This window comes from Lepisosteus oculatus, chromosome 14 (assembly GCF_040954835.1).
Source record: "Lepisosteus oculatus isolate fLepOcu1 chromosome 14, fLepOcu1.hap2, whole genome shotgun sequence".
Taxonomy (NCBI): Eukaryota; Metazoa; Chordata; class Actinopteri; order Semionotiformes; family Lepisosteidae; genus Lepisosteus; species Lepisosteus oculatus.
Window position 1 is genome coordinate 24,350,717 of NC_090709.1, and position 10,471 is coordinate 24,361,187.

Here is a 10,471-nt window from a genome sequence, read left to right on the forward strand (position 1 = left end):
TTCCAATCACTGATGTCGCTCTCCCTAAACCTGTACGGGATGTTTTGCTGATGTGCAGTGTGCCTTTACTCCTGTATTAAAAATGACCTCTGTTGTTGGGCGGAGTTGAAGGAGAACTTACTGCACAGAAAAAGTACGTAACGATAAAATATTTCTGCGCGTGAAACACATCAATCGTTCAGCATTTCTAAAATGTTTAATTGAATTGACAAAGAAATCCTCTCCTTAAACTTCGAAAAGGATTATCTGTTGAGCCAGCAGGCGTAACACTGCAGTTGCCCGTTTCTCACAGGTGGTTGAAGTTGTGGATAACATTTAGCAGGTTTGGCACCATGGCTTAGCTGGTTAAGACGCCTCACTAAAAACCAGGAGACCCTGGGTGTGAATCCCAGCGGTATCTATTCGTAGACAACAGGCCACTCATTGTCAATATTTATGGAGCTTAATTTAAAGACAACGGGAGAAGCATGAGTTACAGCTTTCTGTAGCTGTTTTATATAGCAATGTATCGGTTGGCTCTGTGGCGCAATGGAGAGCGCATTGGACTTCTAGGCTTTGATAGAATGAAGTCATTCAAAGGTTGTGGGTTCGAGTCCTACCAGAGTCATGTATCACTTTGATTCAACCTTTCAAAATCCTCTAGGGATTAGTGTTGATCAAGTCAAATAAAGGACTTCTTAAGAGTCCACAGTTGAAAATGAACCAGCAGCCACAAGAAAGAAATTAGCACTGGACTGTGATCACATTACTCCTGTCCTGGACTCCTTGCACTGGCTTCCTGTCAACTTCAAAATCCTCATGCTCACCTATAAGGCTCTCCATGGCTTGACACCACAGTACCTGTCTGGGTTATCGCCCTACTCCCCACCTCACAACCTTTGCGCTTCTAATTCTGGTCTCCTATCTGTCCCCCAGTCCATCTACACTCTATGGGTGACAGGGCCTTCTCCTGTTTTGTACCAAAGCTCTGGATCTTTATTCCCAAGGATATCAGAGAGTCACCTTCTCTAAACTCCTTCAAATCCAGACTCAAAACCCTCTTCTTTAGAAGAGCCTTTAATGAACTATTCTTTACCCCTCTGTTCCTACTGTATTTAATACCACCATCTATTGTCTCCTCTAACTGTGTATTCTCATCCTGCTTATCTTGTGTATTTTTTAACTTTATTGGTTTCATTCTGTAAAGCACTTTGAAAAGCCACCTTTAAAGGCACTATATAATGTATAGATTATTATTATTAATAATAATAATGAACAGCGCATTTAACACTGAGCACATGCGGTCCTTCTTTGCAAAGGATTGCAAAGGCTGGGAATTAGCCTTTCACTCGTGTTGTTGAAGACCGTATCCTGGCTTTGTTGCAGGAAATGTCTGGATGCCATCACCGGATCAAGGAGAGGATCAGGGTTTTGGGAAGTCTTTTTGATGCCTGACACTGTGTGTTTCCTGGTTGTAACGGGTGTCATTCTGGACCTAAACAACAGAGAACACCGTTGAAATAGCTGAACTGCCTAGCGGACACTTTGTCGCCTTCTTCTGACCTGTATTTAATGCGATTCTCTGAAAACTTGGCACGTTATATCTGTGCTACCTTTATGGAGGGCACACTCATAAGAATCATAGATTCGATCACAAGCATCTAAAAATGAGCCTGAGAAAATGACATCACGCTATGAGGCTGAATGGCACAAATTCTCCTGTTACTTCTGCAGCAAATGTGTGTTTTTTGCTTCTTAACACTGAGATAGTTGGAGATATTTGGCAGCAGTGGGATTCCAACTCACACCCCCAAAGAGACTAGAGCTTTAATCTAGCTCTAAATTAAAAACTAGGTGACTTGTAATGGCTGGTAGGAGAGGAAAGGTATAAATGCTTCTTTTTTGGACAAAGTCTTTATCTTTTTTTTCACCAGTTGTTTTGATCAAATTATTGTAACGCAGTGCCATATTAAGGTATAATATGTACATGAACGTCATGTCTGAGTCGATGATGGCAGCTGAGTATCGCTGGAGGACAGTTCATCATGAGTGGGTAAGCCTGCATAATGAGGGAGAAGAGATCGGCCTCTCTGCTGCAGTGTCCAGTGACACTAACCTTCTGTCCTACTGTTCTCTGCTAATGTAGATGGTGAATGTTTATTTAGGTGAATATAAGGTTTCATTCTTGTAAAATATTTCCGAGCACTTTTTTTGTTGCTGAAAATTAATCCTGAGCATTTGAATGAATTCCGATATTGTCACCTAATTCCATACATTGTTTCATCAAACTAGAACATTTAGAGGAGGTCAATTGCATTTATGAATTGCATAGTGATAGTATTTCTTTCCATTTAAATACTTCAGTCAAAAATGTAGAGAAGGTGCTCCTGTTTTCACCATTATAAGAACTGTGATGCACCAGTAATATTTACTCTCATAAAAGTATTGTAATTGTATTGTTCTGTTCTGTAACAATCTTGAGTGACACAAACCTTCTGTTTTACTGCACTACACTTCTCCAGAGGCCAGTTCAGCACACAAGGATCCTCAGTCAAACAAACACTGCAATCGCTTGATAAACGCTATTTCTCATCCTTTCTCTTAGTGTCGGTGCTACTATTGTATGCAAAGGAGGCGACTTGACAATGAAGAGAGTCTTCATGAAGGTGTGTGTCGGCAAGCTCTCCACTGTCAATTGACTGGGCTTGTGAAGAAATCAATCTCATTCAACAACCACACAAATTGCACAGCTTAAGGCACATGAAGCGAAATCTGTGAGCTGATTGACACAAAACAATGTCACTTCACATTATCTGCAAAGTTGTTTTGCTTGTCTGACCACCTCTTCCTACTTTACAGTGAGCACATATATTTCAGTTCCTTTCTCCCATGTGGAGATGTATCCACTGCCAAAACTGCTGTCTGATTATTTAAATTATCTGTAAAACTGTTACATGACTTCATCTAATTGTAAATTTATAAGACGGTCTGTGAGACATTTGTGAGAGTAGCTGAATCCCAGGGCTGGTATGGAATCACACACAGGCGGGTCTTCTGTGTGATCTGAGTCCCACTGCTCAGAGCTACAGACTGGTCAAATGGTCACTATTGTAGACACGACCATCGGACCATAGGCTACAAATAATCAATATACCGATCATAGTGTCACTACTGGTGTTTATTACATAAATACTGTATATAAATAATAAGATAATTCCACACTCATAAAACATTTATAAACATTTTGGGAGGCTGACATACAGTAAAGAAAGTAATACTGAAGGGTTTGGAAGTCCTGGAAAGCGTTAATAGATCCTTCTTGCTTTCGACCTGGAACAGAGCCCACAACTGCCAGATCAGTGACCCCTGAGCCCAGTTCACAGAGAGGAGAACCAGGAGCTCTTCTATGTCTCTAAGAGGGCTGGGAGGAAAGATAAAAGGGGGAAATGTGACATGAGTCCAGGCTGTTCTGTCTGATATTGTTCATGTAGCAGCACTGATTGTCTGAATATCTTCTGGTTCTGGATTGTGAGGATAGAGAGCAGTACGGAGTTGAGATCCTGTCTGAGTGTGAGTCTGAGCTGTGAATCTGACTGAGAAGAGAATAATGATTTTTTATTCTGCCTGAGAATTTTCCTGAGAATTTTTTTCTTTTCCAAGTGGTGTTACATCCCCTTCAGATACTCTACACAGACTGCCAGAGAGAAGAGGATAGAGAGATGGACAGATAAGAGCACACACAGCAAGAGACACCGACGTCTTGATTTACTTTGAAGCAAGTGTTAATTTCTTTTCTGGAACAAGTTGTTTCTGAACTTCAAGAAATTCATACAACTTCTGAAAGATAAAATACAAATCTTGCTTCTCAGGACAGAAGAAATGCTTCCAAAAAATGCCAGTGATTTTTTCTCCTTTTAACGAAAAGTGGAGAAAAACAACAGCAGTGCAACTCTGTCGGCTTGATTTAGCTTAATACAAGTATTCACTTCCTTTTCTGTAGATTACAGTCTGCGAAAGATGAAATGAACTTCTTGGTTACTCTTGGTCAGTGCAGAAGAAATACTGCCAGCTGGCAGGAAAATGACAGTATTTTATTTTCTTTAACTACAAACATGTGAGTTGTGAAAAGCAACGGGAATGTGTCCCTGTGCAGCTGTTAAACAAAGGGCTGGTGGGTCAAACGTACTCAGGGACGTGCTTCAGATTGTGATGATGTAAACAAAATCTCCGCTAAAAATTGAAGGGATTTCTTCGCAAACCCTCTTGAATGTGGCAGGAAATCTTTGTGTTTTACTCGTGTGCAACTACAACAAGTAAACAAATAAGTACATAAGTCAATGTCCAAGAAAACCATCTTCACGTGTGGAATTTTTCTTTAACTGGCTGTTGGGAGAATTCATTTATACACCCGTTGTATCCTTAGCAAAAATATTTTAAAATTAGAACACAGATTTGTTGGAGAACTTGACAATCCTTGACAATCATTATTAAATGAGCATTATACAAATGTGCGTTGATATTTTTAATATGTACCTTAATTGTAATATATATACATAATTGCTTTGATATGGATGTTCATTTGAAGGAATTGAGGAAACTATGAAGGATCGCAGAACAACCAAAGATACATTTGGGCATCTGCTATTGGTAAAGATGAAAGAGTACCTTAAGTGTGAAGCTTTCATACACACGAGAGAAAAAAACAGTTTTAATGCACTTCATTAAACTGATGGTATGCTTATCAATCGTGCGTAAAGTGTACATAGCAGAGGATGGTTTCGATCCATCGACCTCTGGGTTATGGGCCCAGCACGCTTCCGCTGCGCCACTCTGCTGACAGCTGCCATATAGCGATTCAACACAACTGCTCTATCTTTGCATTCTAAAAGTGCGCCCGAGATGAAAAGTCTAAACGGTAACCACAGACGTCATTTTGAGCACTTGGTCTTTTATAGTACAAATATCACACGCTGCTCTACATGGGCGTGTCGTCAATATCTTTGAGAACCAAACCTTCTGCTTTCCGAGGCAACTGATTATTTCGTCGTTAATTCCCATATCTTCAATGAGAATCAGTGAAACGAAAATCAAACTCATGTACACACTCGCGTCCTAACCTGAAAGAAAAATCTATACCCACTTTATAATACTGAAAATGATTCAGGAAGTACAGCAAAGTTCTAAAACCAGCGAATGCATCTGCATACAGTACATAAAATGTCAATTTTTCAAAAGTAAAATCTTCAGCTTTGAAAGATTACCATCCATATATTTTCGTTTTTCTCTTTTTTTACATAACACGCTTTCGAGAAACAAACTCTTTTAATTAAGGTTTCATTAGAAAATGTGTATCTTGGTTTGCCAAGTTAAAATCGGCACATCCCAGTGGGCAAAAGATGTAGAATATACGACTATTGAATGCATACCAGACGTGTAACTGTGCTCCGTAACTGGTCTAGAATGAAATTGATTATATGTTTATTATACATAAATGGTTGTAGTTCTATTATACGGATACATTTAGAAGACTACTATACATATATAGTTAAAGGTCTATTATACATCAAAGAAAGATTTTTATAGGTGTAGAAACTAGTAAATAAAGCCAATGATTTATTTTAGAAATTTATTCTTAAAATATACAACTATTCACACCTGAAAAATATGTAGTTCAAATTATACATTATATACAATATTGTAATCAACAAATGTCTAACCATCATAAAAAACACAACTAGTAAACTTCAGTTACAAATTCTAGTAACATGGCAATATATATATATAGTAATGACAAACACAAACTAATTACATGAACACGCTAATATTTAACTCAAAACCACATTTCGAAACTTCTTTATTTCCACGAAAATATTATGAATGTAGCACAAACACTACTTTCTAATAAAGACAGAAAGAAACTATTTGTTTTGTGTCTCATGGTGATCCTCCTCTCGATACTAATGAAATGTTTAATATGATCCCTCGAGAAAAAAAAGGAGTCAATTTCCGCCTGGAATGATTGATGCCCCATCAAACATTTTGTAATATCCCTGGAAGTTTATACAGTAGAATCCTGGTTCGTGGCTTAAATTCAAGGTAAACAAGACTAAGGAAACGAGTTGGAAACTTGATGTCGAAGTGGGATTTAAATCACCCGGAACATTTCACTACATTGGGCAGTATGTGCCAGAGAGCATTGCTTGACATCCCTTCGATAGCTCAGTTGGTAGAGCGGAGGACTGTAGTGGAGTCATTAGGGAATCCTAAGGTCGCTGGTTCGATTCCGGCTCGAAGGAAGGTGCTTTTTGTGTACTTTAATCAAAGAGTTAAAAAAGCGAATCTGTTTCATTCAGACATTTATCAAAAGTTCAATAAACGACGAAGTAGAGGTTCCTGTTCCGAATTCAGCCCACGTCTGATTGTCTTGTTTTGGCCAAGATCCGATCTTTGAATTAAGGGACTACTCTGTCTGCTTTGTAATTCAAAAATACATACAAATGTCAAGTTTTTTGTAGATATAAAGGTGTTCTCTGTTTTCAAAGGATAGGTACTTAATTGGCATAATGATTTGGTATTGATTTTGTATCGTTGTATTATGAAGTTTGTGCTTTCTGTGTTTTTATTGTATTGTGAACTTATTTTTTAAACAAATGCTTACAAAGGCAAACACGGCACACATCTGTTTATACCAGTGGTGAATTGTACATTTGTACAAGCTACTGTGCACTTCTGGGAGTATAACAGGTTCGATATAAAGTGGCAAAAATATAAAAGGGGAATATACCCCAGACTGCGTATAAGCTCTCGTTGTGACTGTTGTTTTATTTTTAGATAAAAATGGCGTACTGTGCACGAAATGTTGCAGAAACACAATTTGATATTTTAATAATTATTATTTTAATAATTTGATCAAATTGAGGCCCAGGATCCAAATCTTCAGTTCTGATTTTTTTAAGTGATATCTTTCCTTCCTGTCGTGGAAGTCACACGATGTGAGCAATTGTTTTTTTTTACGTTGCGATCCAAAGATCCTCAGGCGCACTGTAACCAAACCAGGATGGATTCTGCTCGGAGCCGGACTGAGCTCATTCTCACTCCCTGTGCTAAAAACAGAATTAGCTCTTCCCCGAACATCGTCTACAGCTGCTGGATGGTGCTCTGCGTCTTACTGCTCCGGCAATTACTTTGACGAAAGACAGATCACTTGTGCGCTTTTAACCTTCTCGCAGCTACAGCTATAGCCCTGAAAAAAGCATTAGCTTTATCAGTTTTTACATTAATCTATTTTGAATCAAAGTTTGATATTTTTTTATTTTTTATTGCATTTTACATTACAATTATAATAATAATAATAATCATTATTATTATTACGCACACTTATATAGCGCTGTTCTGGATACTCCACTCAATGCGCTTTACAGGTAATGGGGACTCCCCTCCACCACCACCATTCTCCTGAATGATCACAGAGAGTCAGGACCTCGGTTTTACGTCTCAGCCGAAGGACGGCACCTGTTTACAGTTTAGTGTCCCCTTCATTGTACTGGGATATTAGGACCCGCATGGACCGCAGGGTGTGCGTCAAGCGACAGAAACCAGACGTGTGTCGGGCTCGGCTGCGAGCAGGACAATGACATCACAGGGACAAAGTAGAGGAAATCAAAAGGGTTCTATAAAAGACCTGTGTAAGCTGTTGGTTTGCAGTCTGGACTCTAAATCCTCCTATCCGATTTTAAATCTCTCTAATACCTGAGCTGCGGCTTCTTCCGAGTATTTATTCGTATACTTATTATGTGTAAGTGTATAGATGAAACCTTTCATATATTGTTCAGTTTAAATCAAAATGCTTTACTAATACAAGAGAGAAATATAGTATGAAGGATGTGACAAATCTATGATTTCTTGGAACAAAACGGTTTTTATTTGCATTCGAAATGAAGCGGAATTTTAGCGGGACACACAAACCCTTTGTCCTTTTTAGAGTTTTTAGAGTGAACAGACATAAATGTAGAAAACGTGTTTTTTAGCACTACAATAGCAGGGTCAGTGGCATAATGAATAACGCGTCAGGCCTCGCGTCAGAAAATTATAAGTTGGACTGCCGTCTGGCTTGTTGCGTTTATACCACTTACGTTGTTTTATATAAATGAACTCCACCTGAAAGCTATAGAAAACACTTTGGGTAAGTTGTCTGCAGCCTCATGCGAATTTCGACAACTAACCCAAAACACTGTACTGTCTGGAGGTCAGCTCCAGCTCTGAACTCAATTGCAATGAAAAACCATGCGTAACAAAACTGGAGAACAGCTGAACTTGTGTTCAGTTCGGTGATGAGGGATCAGAACTGTCCTTGTTGTAATTAGCACGAACTGCACAGGCTCTGAATCAGACCATGTCAATTAGTCTGATCAATGTAGGACACGTTAATGTAGAATTATTAAAAGGTTTATTAGTTAGTTAGTTCAGGTTTACCCACCTGAACTAATGTAGAATTATTACTTGGTCTGTCTCTTGTTTGTATATAAATGAATGTCTCTGACAACTTAATGTTAGTTTTACGATGTAGGTCAGGCGTTGACATATGCACGAGTATACTAAATGTCTCACTCCTGATTCAACTCATGTTCTATAGGAGATTGGCGATTCCTCCTGTTTCTCATACAACCATATCAGAACAGAAGCCCGTTTCACCCAGCTCTGATTCAAGATCGACTTGCATCTTTATCCCTTTTTTGTTCGTGATCATTATTTTCTTTAGTTATGATCAATATTGAACTTTTTCTAAATGAAATGACAATAATCAAACATGCAGGCAGATTTTTGAAAAGTATTCGGAATTGACAGGGTGCCCCTTTGGAACAATCGTCAGAAATTGTGAGAAAATGAAAGTTATGTAAGCTCTCACACAAAGCATTGAAGATTGGAATCTGAGTGTAAAAAAGTTACCCGTCTCCCAATGATAGGCAGGGATACACACCATGACTCGAATAGACTCAGCGAACTTTAACACCTATGATATTACGAGTGCTTTGCACGTGTCGAATTTCAAGAAGGAACTACTACAACAGTTGTGGACATAATTCAATACCACCGGCAAAGTCCAATGCCGGCAACTTCTGAGAAAATAATGTTCACTCATGGAATTTGGTCTTTGAATGGCTGGCGGGAAAATTCATTTATACTCCTGTTGCACCCTCAGCTGAAACATGTTAAAATAACAACGCAGATTTTTTGGAGAACCTGACAAGAATTATTGGGTTAGCACTGTATGTATTCTTGTATATTTACTTTAATTTTAATATAAATGTAAACATGCATGCTGTATAATCTATTGTAATTTTAAAATATGTTAGCTGAGGATGCGAGGAGGGCTATTATACCTTGTGAAACATGCAAGGAACTGTAAAAAAGGCTGGTATTTGAATAAAATTGGCGATCACAAGAAAACCACAATTTATGTGGTATTATCATCAATATCCTTCAAAATCGACGTTCAAATGAAGGATTTGAAGAAACTATGAAAAAAGCAATAGTAGTAGCAGAGGATTTTGATTTTTGCTCTTCAAGTCAGTAGATCACCGTAGAGTTGTGCCCCTACAAACAGCACAAAGGATGAAACCCACCTCCTTCGCTATTGCTATGTTTGTGCCGGTGAAAGTAGCGTTTGTGCTATTGAAAGCATCTCGGAAGATGAAGGTGCAGTCACTTCCACATGTCATGATATCATTAGATCCGACGACAAGAGCTGAAGCCCCCCAGTCCAAGCCAGCAATGTGAGGAAGATGGACATGGAGGAAGGTAGCGTGGCCGAGCGGTCTAAGGCACTGGATTTAGGCTCCAGTCTCTCTGGGGGCGTGGGTTCGAATCCCACCACTGCCAAATGTTAATATTTTAAGACCTGTAATACGATCAGTAAAAGTGCTTTTTGTTAGGCTGCAGGAGGTGTTTAGAGATAGACTTTCTAAAAGACAGGCTTAACATCAAGGCAGAAAAAATATTTTGTTTTCTCAACAGAAATTCTCTTTGGCAAGTTCAGCTTTATGTAGGGAACAACATCTGCCAAGATCACTTTTGAGGCAGTGCACATGATAGTGTACCGGCAAGTACAGTACATTTAATATTGGCTGTGGTGGTGAGCTGCTTTTGTCTGTGAAACTTTTAATTCTTCACGCCGAATCGTTGGCAGGGGTAAAGCTTATTAAATCTTTGAACATAGCTCTCCATCAGAAGTACTTTGTTCGTGATCAAAAGAGATCAGAGGATTAACTTCATGAATTCACATAGCATACCTTACAGGAAAGATTTAAAAGGGGAATTGATTGTGCTTCCTGATGTTGTTCCTGTGGTTTCTTTGGGTACAAAGGTGAATGTTCTTTGACGTTCTGCTAGAGTATCCACTGGGTGGGCTTTATCAATTAGCTCGGATAGGTCATCAGTGCTCCGTCTCCGGAAAATAATCAGCACTGTCGATCACGAGTTTACAGATTTCTCC

The 10,471-nt window shown here is 38.9% G+C and overlaps 3 non-coding genes across 3 annotated transcripts; all 3 read left to right on the plus strand.

Annotated features, from left to right (window-relative positions):
• Window positions 1-514: 514 nt before the first annotated feature.
• On the plus strand, window positions 515-607 carry trnar-ucu (transfer RNA arginine (anticodon UCU)). The gene is made up of 2 exons: window positions 515-551; window positions 572-607. It is a non-coding gene; the product is annotated as a tRNA-Arg (tRNA).
• A 5,580-nt stretch (window positions 608-6,187) lies between these two features.
• On the plus strand, window positions 6,188-6,275 carry trnay-gua (transfer RNA tyrosine (anticodon GUA)). The gene is given in 2 exon segments: window positions 6,188-6,224; window positions 6,240-6,275. It is a non-coding gene; the product is annotated as a tRNA-Tyr (tRNA).
• Window positions 6,276-9,776: 3,501 nt separating this feature from the next.
• On the plus strand, window positions 9,777-9,858 carry trnal-uag (transfer RNA leucine (anticodon UAG)). Its single transcript has one exon. It is a non-coding gene; the product is annotated as a tRNA-Leu (tRNA).
• The last annotated feature ends 613 nt before the right edge of the window (window positions 9,859-10,471 follow it).